The sequence below is a fragment of the Xyrauchen texanus genome, chromosome 22 (genome assembly GCF_025860055.1).
Source record: "Xyrauchen texanus isolate HMW12.3.18 chromosome 22, RBS_HiC_50CHRs, whole genome shotgun sequence".
Classification (NCBI taxonomy): Eukaryota; Metazoa; Chordata; class Actinopteri; order Cypriniformes; family Catostomidae; genus Xyrauchen; species Xyrauchen texanus.
Window position 1 is genome coordinate 5794673 of NC_068297.1, and position 13527 is coordinate 5808199.

At 37.7% G+C, this 13527-nt stretch overlaps 1 pseudogene; it reads right to left on the minus strand.

Annotated features, from left to right (window-relative positions):
• The window catches only part of LOC127662303 (protein TALPID3-like), a 108836-nt pseudogene extending 95613 nt beyond the window's left edge, over positions 1-13223 (minus strand).
• Positions 13224-13527: the final 304 nt, after the last annotated feature.

The window sequence follows — 13527 nt, forward strand, 5'->3', positions numbered from 1 at the left end:
AAGCCTGCAGTCGGCTAAGGAACGTCGTCTTGTTGTACCAACACAAAGAGGGACCAAAACACTTTCCCAGACTTTCAGTTTCATCATACCACGTTGGTGGAATGACCTTCCCAACTCCATCCGTGAAGCTGACTCACTCTCTGTCTTCAAAAAACGACTTAAAACATGTCTTTTCCATGAGCAATTAACCCATCACTTAAAAAAAATAAAAAATCAATTCTTGTTGCACTTTAATCTGTTTTGAATACTATTCTGATGTTGGTAAAACTTTTTCGTACCACTGTCTACTTAAGATGCTTCGCTTATGTTTTCCTCTTTTGTAAGTCGCTTTGGATAAAAGTGTCTGCCAAATGAATAAATGTAAATGTAAAACACGCCAGCTAGGCTTTTAACAGGGTCAAGAAAGAGGGATCACATTTCCCTGGTTTTAGCATCTCTACACTGGCTTCCTGTGAAATTCAGGGTAGATTTTAAAATTCAGATTTTTGTCTACAAGGCACTATCTGGTCTTGTGCCCCAATATATCAGTGACCTTCTACACCCTTACTCCCCCCACTAGAGCGCTCAGGTCTTCTGATCAACTTTTATTGAGGGTTCCTCGTTGCCACACTAGATCTAAGGGTGACCGTGCCTTTTCTGTGATAGGTCCTAATCTATGGAATAGTCTCCCTTTCCATGTGAGGTCAGCTTCATCATTAGCCATGTTTTTATTCTGTAGCTTTTGAATAGATCATTGAATAGTTTTAAATGGATAAATACATGTTGTATTTAACCGTTTTTATTTATTTTATTATGTTTTATATTTAACTTTAAATCAATCTGTTTGTATATCACTCTGTCATTTTGTTTGTTTGATCTGTAAAGAACTTTGGGTCAACTTCTGTTAGTTTTTCAATGTTCTCTTTAAATAAATGTTGACTTGATGTAAGCCCTTAGTGTGAACTTTACTTCTCAACTTAAGTGAGACCTTACGCACAGCTGGTGCAACCTTACCCTGGTCATATTTTACTCCAAAATCGAAATACACAAACATGATATGATATTTTGCATTTAGAAAATTAAGCCTATTTTAAGGGCCAATCTTTTTTTTTACATTTACATTATGCCAGTTATGCACACCAATTCTCATTACCGCAGTACAAAAAAAAAAAAGATGGTCATTATATTTTAATTACTACAACCTGAATTTATTTTTAATCTTTTATTTAGATTGTTGGTACTGCCTGTCTTTGTCTTTTTTTAAAATAATCATTGTACAGCAGCATCTTTTTACTTTAATACAGTAATTATGGTAATGAGACTCATCAAGTAAAATGTCCGTACACATTGTGGTAAATATAGCTGGGGAGTAAAATATGCTTCGTACACATCTGTGATGGCATGAGGGTGAGTAAATAATGAGATATTTTTCATTTTTGGGTGAACTATCCCTTCAAGTGTCTTAAAAATAATGACACAATGTAAACAATGTTAATGGTCTTAAATATACAGTAAGCTTCATTTTCTTTTAATTAATTTTGGGGTTAAATATGACCAGGATCTTTTCTTGACAGGTTTCAAGAAAATCACCCAGATATCTGTATCACTATCGGCCTTTAAATACCTATATCGGATAACCAATATTCATATACCATTATGATTTACATGGTAGTCCACGGCACTTTAAAGAAGATCATGGTAACATTGTACATATGGAAAAACAAAACATGGTATTGCCATGATAAAAAGTGCTACTTCTTGGTACTTTATTGGTAGTGCGATCAGCAGACTGTCTTACTTTGTCCCACGACACAAATGAAGTTGCTCCACATTACAAATCATCTTCGAGTAGGCCCCCATGATGAATGAGCAGATGTAGTGAGAAAAGTTTCTGGAACTGGATCCAAAAACATGTTCATTTTTCTTGCTGCATAACAGGCCAAGAACAAAGGCATGGTTATGCTATTAACCACTAACATCAATGCACTGCTTCCTGTCTGGTCATTTTGACAAATCGCAGTGAGCCTCTCCGAGATCGAGACACACTCAAACAAATCACAAACACTTATCGTCTTTAAGTAACACTTGCTTACAGAACATTGGTAAAGCATATTTGAGAGAAAAGGACAAGATGGCCTAGCTTAGTGCCATATATAAAATAAAAGCATTCCTGTGGCCTGGGAAAATAAATGGTTATGAAGGTCCAGTACTATGGTTACACTCAGTGCACAATGAAACATGTAAAGGCCAGGAGCTGTGTGCTTTCCTGGTCTCAAAATAAGATTATTACCTGGACTGATCTGGTTGGCCATTGTCTACTGTTGCTATGGCAAACCTCTTTACCCCAACAGACTGCATGGAACATCTCTCGGGAGACCTCTGGTTATTAGTGGTCTGCTCTTGAAGTCTGCCATCTCCTGAAAAGACAGAAGATCCCACTACAATTAGCCTGGGCAACAGACACCAGCCATAGTCAGCACTCCAACTATGTGCCTTGTGACTCTTAACAAGGCCCTGTGCGTTTTAGCGAGTCATCAATTCCGCAGAAATCCTGTGTGCCGGCACGGCTTTCTTTCCGGAGCCCTTTTAGGAACCTTAGAGGCAGCTGAGTGGAATATTCTCCCTACAGCACTGAGGAATGCAGACGAAAGGAAACAAAGCTATATAAATATTTAGGGCAAGGATTTCGAAATCCTCCAAAAACAACAGGACTCCCGGCAGCCATAAGAGCTCCTGACCATAACCATTTCCTTTGGGTCAAAAAGGCACTGTAAAGTGGGCCTCCTACAACTGGAATGAGAGCCACACTGCTATGTGCACCTCCAGTGGGCCCCGACATCTAACGAATGGCAGGATTTGAGGACCTCAAGCTTTTACATACAGTCCTGATACATGTTTCTGCAGACATGCAAAAACAATTACCACTTTGAACAATTACAAAAAGAAAATCTAATAAAAAATCTGTCCTGTAAAATAGCAGATCATTTATACCAGATCAGCTCAACTTGACACGATCTTTGGGTTTGGCTAGTTTACAAATAACATGGACATGAATGGTTTTTAAAAACATTCTCCAATCCCATCTTAATTTGGAGAGATTTGTAGTTTGGGGCAGGATTATCTATTTGTCCAACCAATAAAAGACAAGCCAAGTGTTCTGGAAACTGGTTTGAAAATTCTTTTGGTGACACTAGTGGCACCTATTGATGTTTAGTTCGTGAACGAATTGGTCTTTTTGAACGAATCGTTCTCGTTCACATCCATACACTGACTCATATTTCTCGTTCACAAGTCTCTCCCTTCCAAAGCCAATGAACTTTTGAAACAGTGAGTATTTTAACATTTACGGATTGGCCCCATTAACTTACATTGTAACCCAGATAGGATGGGATAAGTCTAAACTAATTTATGTGGTAATCAACATAATGCCACAAATGCTGTTCATTCACTCGCTTTCAGGAATCCTGAGATAAATTGTGATTTTTGTTTTAATTGAAAGACCTAATTATTAACAGTACACAGGAATAAACTGCTGTTAGTTCTACAAATCTGCAAATAGTTTGGTGGAAGTTAAGTGCCTTCATTGCAACATACACATGTTAAAGTGTAATTTGTACTTGTGTTGTGTCTTTTTAAAGAGTTTTTCCTCATGACTGTTGTCTACAGCTCATTGCTCATTGGGGGATGTTATGCATTATTCTCTGTAAAGCTGCTTTAGAACAATATTTATTGTGAAAACACTAAAGAAATACATTTGAATTGCATTTAAAATGTTACTCTTCAATTGTATCTAATATTGCTCTAATTGTGGTAAAAAATGAATAAATAATAAAAAAAAAAGGTATTTTCCTCCACAAAAACTGCACGCTTTGAAAACACTCTCCGTTACTACAAACTTTGAGAAGCAATGACATAACAAAAGCAGATTAGTGTGGATGTGGCCTTAGTTTTCTTATCACACATTCATGCATAATATCAAGCTTACTAAATGTCTCAATAAATGGGTCTTTATAAATGAACATACATAAATGCAATTCAATTTTAGGGTGAGGGTATTTCCCAAGGAGATCACAATATCTGGGGCCCTTGGTTTCCCTGAAATTCAAAAATGGACCAAAGCTACCCAACATATTGCATTTCCCCACCCTGCACAGGCGCAGCTAGTGTTTCTGTGTTTAAATAACTAGTGATGCACGGCATGTGACCCACCCCCCAGCGCACATCAACAACGATGGAGGTCTCGACAGGTAGGGCACTGGCTAATAATAAAGCCTGCCATTTATATCAGAAAGGGCATCCCGGTAGGGGTCAGACAGACTCTCCTGGCAACTCCCTATTGACGTGGAGGCAATGAAAAGAATCTTTCTAGCTTTCGAATCCCTGCACAATATTGTCTCTATTCAGTTTTCTCTATCGTCCCTCATGTGTACTATGTCAGTCTGTAACATGGTGCTACTGCGCTGCTGTAACTGTTTTCTTAATGTTGAATGTATGCAACAAGGTTGACAGGGAAACCCTATTTCGATTTTCTCTCAGCCCTACAAAGGAAAAAAATGACAACAAAGCTGTCTTTGACTGACAACATACCGTGAATGTGTTAGATTCACAACACAGAAACTTATTGAAAACTTAAAGTAAGTGAACAGTGACTGACACTTACATTCTGCCTAACATCCCCTTTTGACGGCAGAGAAATTAATGCGGGTTTGGAACATCATGAGGGCTAGTGCATGATAAAATTGTCATTTTTGGGTGAACGATCACTTTAAGCCCTTTAACAAAATACAGTAATAAAGAAAATGTTCATTCTTTTTCCCAAGAGGACATCATCTTCCTTAGATAAGGTAATTGCATATCTTGACAAAGACAGTGTTTTTCTAACACAAGCTAAAATTCATGCCCATCAATCTTTAATGAGGTAAAACTACAGGAATTGTTGTTGAGGGCATTTGTAATATTTATTACCTTTAATCTACAATTAAAAAGGCTTATCTGTACAACCTGATTTTACTTAAATTATACCTATTGGGCTTTTATCTACCTTATCTATACAATGGAAATACAGGTGAAGTCAGAAATTTACATACACTTAGGTTGACATCATTAAAACTCATTTTATAGCCACACCACATATTTCATATTAGCAAACTAGAGTTTTGGCAAGTCGTTTAGGATATCTAGTTTGTGCATGACATGATTAATTTTTCCAACAATTGTTTACAGACAGTTAGTTTCACTTTGAATTGACTATATCACAATTCCATTGGGTCAGAAGTTTACATATACAAGTTAACTGTGCCTTTAAGCAGCTTGGAAAATTCCATCAATTAGCTTCTGATAGGAACTGTGCTGAACTTGAGGTGTACCTGTGGAAGTATTTAAAAACCTACCTTCAAACTCAGTGCCTCTTTGCTTGACATCATGGGAAAAATCAAAAGAAATCAGCCAAGACCTATGAAAAAACCTCCACAAGTGTGGTTTATCCTTGGGAGCAATTTACAAACACCTGAAGGTACCACGTTCATCTGTACAAACAAAAGTACGCAAGTATAAACACCATGGGACCATGCAGCCATCATACCTCTCAGTAAGGAGAAGTATACTGTCGTAGTTTGGTGCGAAAAGTGCAAATCAATCCCAGAACAACAGCAAAGCACCTTGTGAAGATGCTGAAGGAAACAGGTAGACAAGTATCTATATCCACAGTAAAACGAGTCCTATATCGGCATAACCTGAAAGGCTGCTCTGCAAGGAAGAATCCACTACTCCAAAACCACCACAAAAAAAAAAGGAAGACTACAGTGTGCAAGTGCACATGGGGGCAACAATCTTACTTTTTGGAGAAATGTCCTCTGGTCTGAAGAAACAAAATTGAACTGTTTGGCCATAATGACCATCATTATGTTATGTTATTTTATGAAGAACACCATCCCAACTGTGAAGCATAGGGGTGGCAGCATCATGTTGTGAGGGTGCTTTGCTGCAGGAGGGACTGGAGCACTTCACAAAATATATTGCATAATGAGGAAGGACAATTATGTGGATATATTGAAGCAAAATCACAAGACATCAGCCAGAAAGTTAAAGCTTGGTCACAAATGGGTCTTCCAAATGGACAATGCCCCAAGCTTACCTCCAAAGTTGTGGCAAAATGGCTTAAGGACAACAAAGTCAAGGTATTGGAGTGGCCATCACAAAGCCCTGACCTCAATCTGATAGAAAATGTGTGGGCAGAACTAAAAAAGCATGTGCGAGCAAAGAGGCCTATAAACCTGACTCAGTTACACCAGTTCTGTCTGGAGGAATGGGTCAAAATTCCAGCAACTTCCAGCAATTGTGAGAAGCTTGTGGAAGGCTACCTGAAATATTTGACCAAAGTTAATCAATTTAAAAAGCAATGCAACCAAATACTAACAAAGTATATGTAAACTTCTGACCCACTGGAAATGTGATGAAGTAAATAAAAGCTGAAATAAATCACTCTCTCTACTATTATTCTGACATTTCACATTCTTAAAATAAAATAGTGATTCTAACTGACTTACGACAGTGAATGTTTTCTATGATTAAATGTATTTGGCTAAGGTATATGTAAACTTCTGACTTAAACTGTATGTTTCCTAAAATCTATAGTGTTCAATAGAATGGAAAACGATTGATTAAACTCAAATCAGATAAGCTTATTGTGATATTACATTACAAATACTCTTCACAAACACATAATAGTAGCTAAATTTAACATAGAACGGAGAAGCCTTATTCGCAGATTGCAAAAGCATAAGGAATTTCAATTTCACATTGTACTGATTTCAACATAAATTAGAAATAAAAAAAGATATACAAATAAAAGTAACAAAACAATAGAAATATATAAGCCTGTTTAAATATATGCATTCATTGAAGTGACATGAGCAGTGGCATATGGAAAAACAAATAAGAATGGCTAACAGGTATGAGCCATTATTCATCCAGATCTAATGTACCTCTCTTAATTTCCTGGTGGATTACTCAAAAACCGGTGATTATTACAAATATCCTCTCCATAAAAATGTCCTCTGCACGACACAACCTCTTCTGCTCTAGATATTGCTTCCCCGCAAGTATTTAATGCTGCTTTGATGATGTACTTGAGAAACAAAAGGAAGCTTCAATGTTTCAATGGAGAGAAAGCAGTCTGACAGCCCGACGCTGCCTCTGAAATAGCAGTTGCCAAGACGACCAGATTGATGTGGACAAGAGACAAAATCGAGTCAGTAAAAACAGACATCTCAAAGCAGAATATTCCCACAGTCTCGATGTAAATGTCCCCGGGAAAACAACGACCAGAAACATTTGTTTTAAACTCACTAATGCAGTAATTACGATTGATATTAGAATATACTTGAATTTAAATAAAATGTTCTAAATTTGATATCAAATTCAGAGCAATACTCAACAATATTAGTGCATAGTGTATGTACAGTGAGGTCCAAAAGTTTTGCCCTTTTCAAATTTGGTAAAAAAAAATTATTAGTAACCTAGAAATAGTGGAGCTATTTTAAGTTATAAACAAAGAAACACACAAGATTCTGCACTTTTTCTAGGTCACTCAAATTAAGGTAAAAAAAAACTTGTATAACCATTTTAAAATACATTTTTTTATTAAATGATAAAAGACCACATAATAGGAGCATTTTTGACTAATATATTTGCACCCCACTCTATATAAAATTTACTGAATTTTATTGCAAATTCAAGGAAAATATTCAACACAATTAGTAGCGCATTGTGCACAAATTTGGGTCGACCAAGCAATGATGAGAAAACAGACAGAACTAATGCCCTGGATGAGAATTTACACACTCCACAAAAACACAAGACAAATACACACTCCGAAAAACTGCAAGCCATAATTAACTCTCTGTTCTCCCACACCCATCCATCAATATGAGCTACAAAAGAGAGCTCTTGCATCTGGGAAAGCAATTCTGTGTTCATGTGGGAGAAGGGGGCAGAGCAGCCAACAGATTAGATTCAGGTGGGAAAACCAACTCAGATTGCAGACAGACAGGCATGTGTCAGTGACCCCATCTATAAGCACACGGCCCACCACCTAAATTACCACCACCTCTTGGAAAATAGAACAGGGCAAGGTGAAATGGAAAAAGTGGAACGTTTTGTGTGATAAGCAGCAAAATTCTCCACCAAGTACACTTCCAGAAGTTTTCAGCCAAGTTTAGTATACAAAAACTTTGTTAGTCCTTAACTGGTGGGTTGCAACCCAATAATGGGTCATTGGTCTACTTTCATAGGATTGTGGACAACAAGGACAAAAACAATGCTAAATGCAACTTACTATATAATCATGCAAAATAAACATGCATGTCAACTTTTACAAGGAGCCTGATCTTGTGAAAATTACGTGACTGTGGGGACATTTTTGCAAACATGATACTGCATGGTTCCTTACACATATTGCAGCAGTTCTAAGGTGAAATGTCCACTGTGTGGTGCTAAAACTGAGTACAGTTTTCTCCCAAACAGTGGTGGTGGTGTAGTGGGCTAAAGCACATAACTGTTAATCAGAAGGTCGCTGGTTCGATCCCCACAGCCACCACCATTGTGTAATTGAGCATGGCATTTAACTCCAGGTTGCTCTGGGGGATTGTCCCTGTAATAAGTGCACTGTAAGTCGCTTTGGATAAAAGCATCTGCCAAATGCATAAATGTAAATGTATACCTTACATTTTAGACATTTTTTAGAGCTTCTATAACACTTTCGACTCATGTGTCGACTCGCGTGCACTTCAGGACTCTTATCCAGTTCCTTTCACAAGTGCAATGCTCTATCAGTTAAGCTACCGTTAGCAATTTGATCACACTTGAACAAGCTTGTAAATGTACTTGCTTATGTGAAGCAAACATTCAAATGTGTCGCCTTACAAGTCATGCACGATAGTAAAAGTGTTTTTATGTTATAAGATAGCATTGTGAGGAACAGGGTAAAAAGTAAGTATTTATGGACTGATAATCTGCCATTTTACTCTGTTTGATTTGTGCGAACGGGAATAAAAGTCCTTGTTGTTGCAGCGCTTCTAATGTGCATTTCACCAGGAAACTGATGGGAAACCTATAACAAGCCACATATAAATCATTTAGCAAAAATGTAGGGGAGAGAAAATGCTTCTCAAGTCTTTTGTTGACGACGACAAAGGCTATGCGCCCAATTAAACGGTAGCACTTTATTTTACAGTACTGTTAGCAAGGCAAGCTTATTTATATAGTACATTTCATATACATTGGCAATTTAAAAGTGCTTTACATAAATATTATCAATAAAATACAAGATATGTTTTGAAAGTACATGTACTGTAAAATATAGTGCAACCAATTAAACTCTGTATTTTGACCTATATCCCCCTTACAGAAAGTGCTGTGCGAGGACCATGGTACTGAAATCTGTGTACTACGGTATTTACTTGATACTCCAACGTACTTCTGGGTATACCATGGTAGTACAACGGTACATATCCAGAACCATGGTCGATGGTACTTTTTTGTAAGTATCATTTGCAGAAGCTAGCAAACTACTACACAACACAGAAGCAAATACGACCCAGACAAGATTAAATGTGGGTTTACCACATAAACATGGTTTGTGATTACCAAAATGTGTTTTGTGTGGTGAATTATTGGCAATTGTCTATGATATACACTAAAAAATATGTTGGGTGGCCATTTGATGTCCAATGTAAAATCTATGTCCTTAAGCGAAACCAGTTACAAAACAGCGAGCTGTTTAATGACGCTTACTACTTGAAGACACTAAAGCAGCTGTGTTGCCAGGTTAGGCTGTGCTAACATGCCCTAAGCTTTTCCAATAACAAGCCTTGACTCTCCGACATGATCTGACATGGAACAAAACAGCGTGACTGAGGCAAACAGCTTGAACTGTTCGTATTTACACAGCTGTTCGCCGGTGACACCTCTTACAACACAACTGTTTTTTTTGTTGCCTTAATTGGTTTTTAGTGCAAAAACGGGTCGTCAATCCAAACCAGAGGAGTGATACGGATGTTGAATGATGGTGTCTAAAGGAAACAGGCACTTTTGAGGATGAATTACTGATACAGAATTAGAGAAGATAAGTTTCTAGCCTGAGCTGCTCAAGGCTGCCAGTTAAACAGGAAACTGATACCAGGCTGTTTCTTTGCAGAGGCAAGGAACAATGGATAAAGCCTGTAGCCATGGAAGCAAATAGTGAAAATAGTGATAAGGTATCGGAAATTTAACCAAAAACAATATGCTGTAAAATATGTGCATCAGTGATTGATTAAAATTCTGCAGCCTTGTACCAAAACATTGTCCATGTTTACAATAATATCCTCTGCTGCAGATAGGAAACCATTCTGTAAATAAATAAACAAATAAATACATGCATAGAATAATAAAATCAATAAAAATCTGTATATGAAATGCATGATCTTCTTTAGTCTTTTCATATTTCAATGTTTAGATAAACTGTCTCACAAAGATAAAATCCAAATTATGCATCAATTTCGAGCATAACATTAGCCAAGACAGCTTTTAGATGAAACCACCCGGACAGTCTTGGGAGATATTAGAATTGACAGTTATATGGGTTTTATGGATTATCATTACCTCTGCTTATTCTAAAATCTACAATGAAATGATGAAAAGTCAGTAGAAATCAGTGGTTTTACAGCAGGGTTGTTCATGGTGGCTGTTTGTTGTGCAAAGGCAAAAACCATGTAGTGACGCTACTGCCATCAAGTGGTATTAACTTCAATGACAGCTTTTCTACTGCAAGTAATTCTGCTCTAATGAAACGATATAGAATTAATATACATGTCCACAATACATATACATTTCTTATCAATGTCTAATCAAAAGTGCTTTCTGACAATGAACAAAGCAGCAGTGTAAATGCCACAGGAAAGAAACACACCTTGGTTTTTGATAGATGTTTTCTGGGATTTGATGGTTTTGGTTGATGATGACCAGTAAGTGGGTTTAGGAATGACCGTTCGAGGCGCTGGGGTCTCCAGGGGACTTTTATGACCCCCTGTTCACCTTTCTCTGTTTACATCCTTTGACACTGCATACGAAACAAACCAACATGACAACAAGGGTTCATCAGTGCATCTCCCTGAGATGTGAACAGGCAGAGATGCTGTCTGGGTGATTCCAGAACCTTCTGTGGTAGTTTGTGTGTTTGTATTAGCACAAGCTATTACAACGTCCAGAGCAGATCCCAAAAGACGATTCTAAAAAAGGAGCATAAAAACAAATTTTCTGTAGAATTATATAACAAAGAAAAAACTGATAAAAACAACCAATTCATTAACATCTTGAACCCCCCAGAAGTCTCTGAAGACTTCTTAGAGATTTTCAATTATTTAAAGGGATTTAAAAGGGAAACATAGGAAAATTTTCAGCGACCTTTTAAAAAATTATATTTACATGTACTGTGTTGACACTCATAGTGAATATAAATGGTCTGCGCTTATACACTTATACTGCGCTTTACACTACGTCTCATTCACCCATTCACACACACACATTTACACACCAATGATGGCAGAGCTGCTATGCAAGATGCTAGCCTGCCATTGGGAGCAACTTGTGGTTCAGTGTCTTGCCCAAGGACACTTTGGCATGTGGAGTCATGTGGGCCAGGAATCGAACCACCAACCCTGCGATTAGTGGCCGACACGCTCTACCACCTGAGCCACAGCCGCCCCACTCTTAGACATACATTAGTAAAAAACAGCTTGTTTAAGGTAATAGAAAGGGAGGAAAATTGTCATGATCACTAAATTATAATAGTTTTTGGGGCAAAACAAACTTTGGATGCCATTATAAGTGGACATCAGGGTAAAAGAAATTGGACAACATTGTAGAGTGTGGCCCCTTTAAGGAGCAGTTTCTACATCACTAGATCTGGACAGAGGCCTAGGAATTTTTACCTGCAGTTGGATCTGCTGACATTGGATTGTCTCCAGGTGTTGCAGTCTCTGCTGGATCAGAACATTCAGCTGCTCTTCCAGATGGGCTGCTCTTTCTGCAGAACCTTCCACAGTACTGCCGGCTCTCCCCTGCTGTCCACTGTCCTCTATGGCCTGAAGCCTCTCCAATTCTGAGGTTACCTGTGCAATCTGTGCTTCCATATCACTCTGAGCCTAACAGTCCAAAATAGAATTAGAAAGACAGTTTAGGTGACTGAGAATGTCTAGCAAGAAAACACAAATCAGTACAGCTATAACAGCATTAGGATTTATGAGCTCATGTAAACGGGATCTGCAGGAGACCGAGATATAAACAGAGACGTGCACAACAGCGAAAGCCATCCATGTAGCGCATGGTCATAGAAGAACATTTCGCTTGTGTTTTATCGGTTTTACAGATAAATCTGTGCCGATTGTGTGCTTTTGGAACTATCGTTTATCAACAAGCATCCATGTCTTTTATTTATTTTTTTATTTCTCTGTGTTCCTCATTCCAATGCATGTTTTGTTATTTTTATTTGATAATCAAGTGTTCTAAATTGAAGCAAGACAAGACAATTAAATATTTTAGAGATTTCCATTATTGTCTGGGCCTGGAATTCCAAATTGTATAATTCCCTGATGTTTTCATATTTTTCATGACCGAAGGGACCCTGTGCAATGGTATTTGAAACTATGATGTGTACCTTGATAAGTGGGGCTGTGGCAGCAATAGTAGCAGCTGTTATGGCAGTCACGTTTGCAGAAGTTCCAGAATCTCCTGTCGGAATACCAGGATCCAAATGGCCTTTAGGGGTTTTGGGTCTGTCTTGATCCAACACCTGTACTGTCACGTTCTGTCTTAAAGGGGCGCTCTGGGATCTGATGTGCAAAATCAAAAATCCATGTAATCAGAAAACAAAATAACGAGATTTGATCATGCTCAAGAACGGCTATTATAAGAATTTAACAAGCATTACCTCTTCTTAAGGGCTGCCGAAACTTCTCCTCTCCCATTAGAAGAGTATCTAGAAATCTGCACATCTTCACCTGCAACATTCAGAAAGGTCTAGTCGATTCATTTTATTGTAATTCAGCACTCGTGCAAGAGCACAAGTCCAAAATATGCATTTTCCCTGGGCTGAGTGGTACAACAAGACATATTAATTAGAATTCAAGCACAATGTAACAAAAAAACTTTGTGGTGTTGTTGAACACACACACACCTTTTGATTTTGAGCTTTTCTTTGCCTGCATGATAGGTATAGGATAGGCCCTATGTGAGAAAAAAAAACTTAAGTTAATAAACAAATAAAAAATTTTGAAACAAAATAAATATATAAAACAAACAACTGACTTTTTCTATAACATCAGCAATATAATTTGATGGTCTTAGAATATGATTACTTTATTGCTCTAGTTTATGATTTCACTGATCAGTCTAGTGTTGTAACCTGTATCTGAAGCTGAAGGATTCACAGGCAGAAGAAGCATGATTTCCTCTGTTCATTCACTCTTATTCACAGAAGATACAAGCGCAGATTCTGCCAGTCTCCTGATG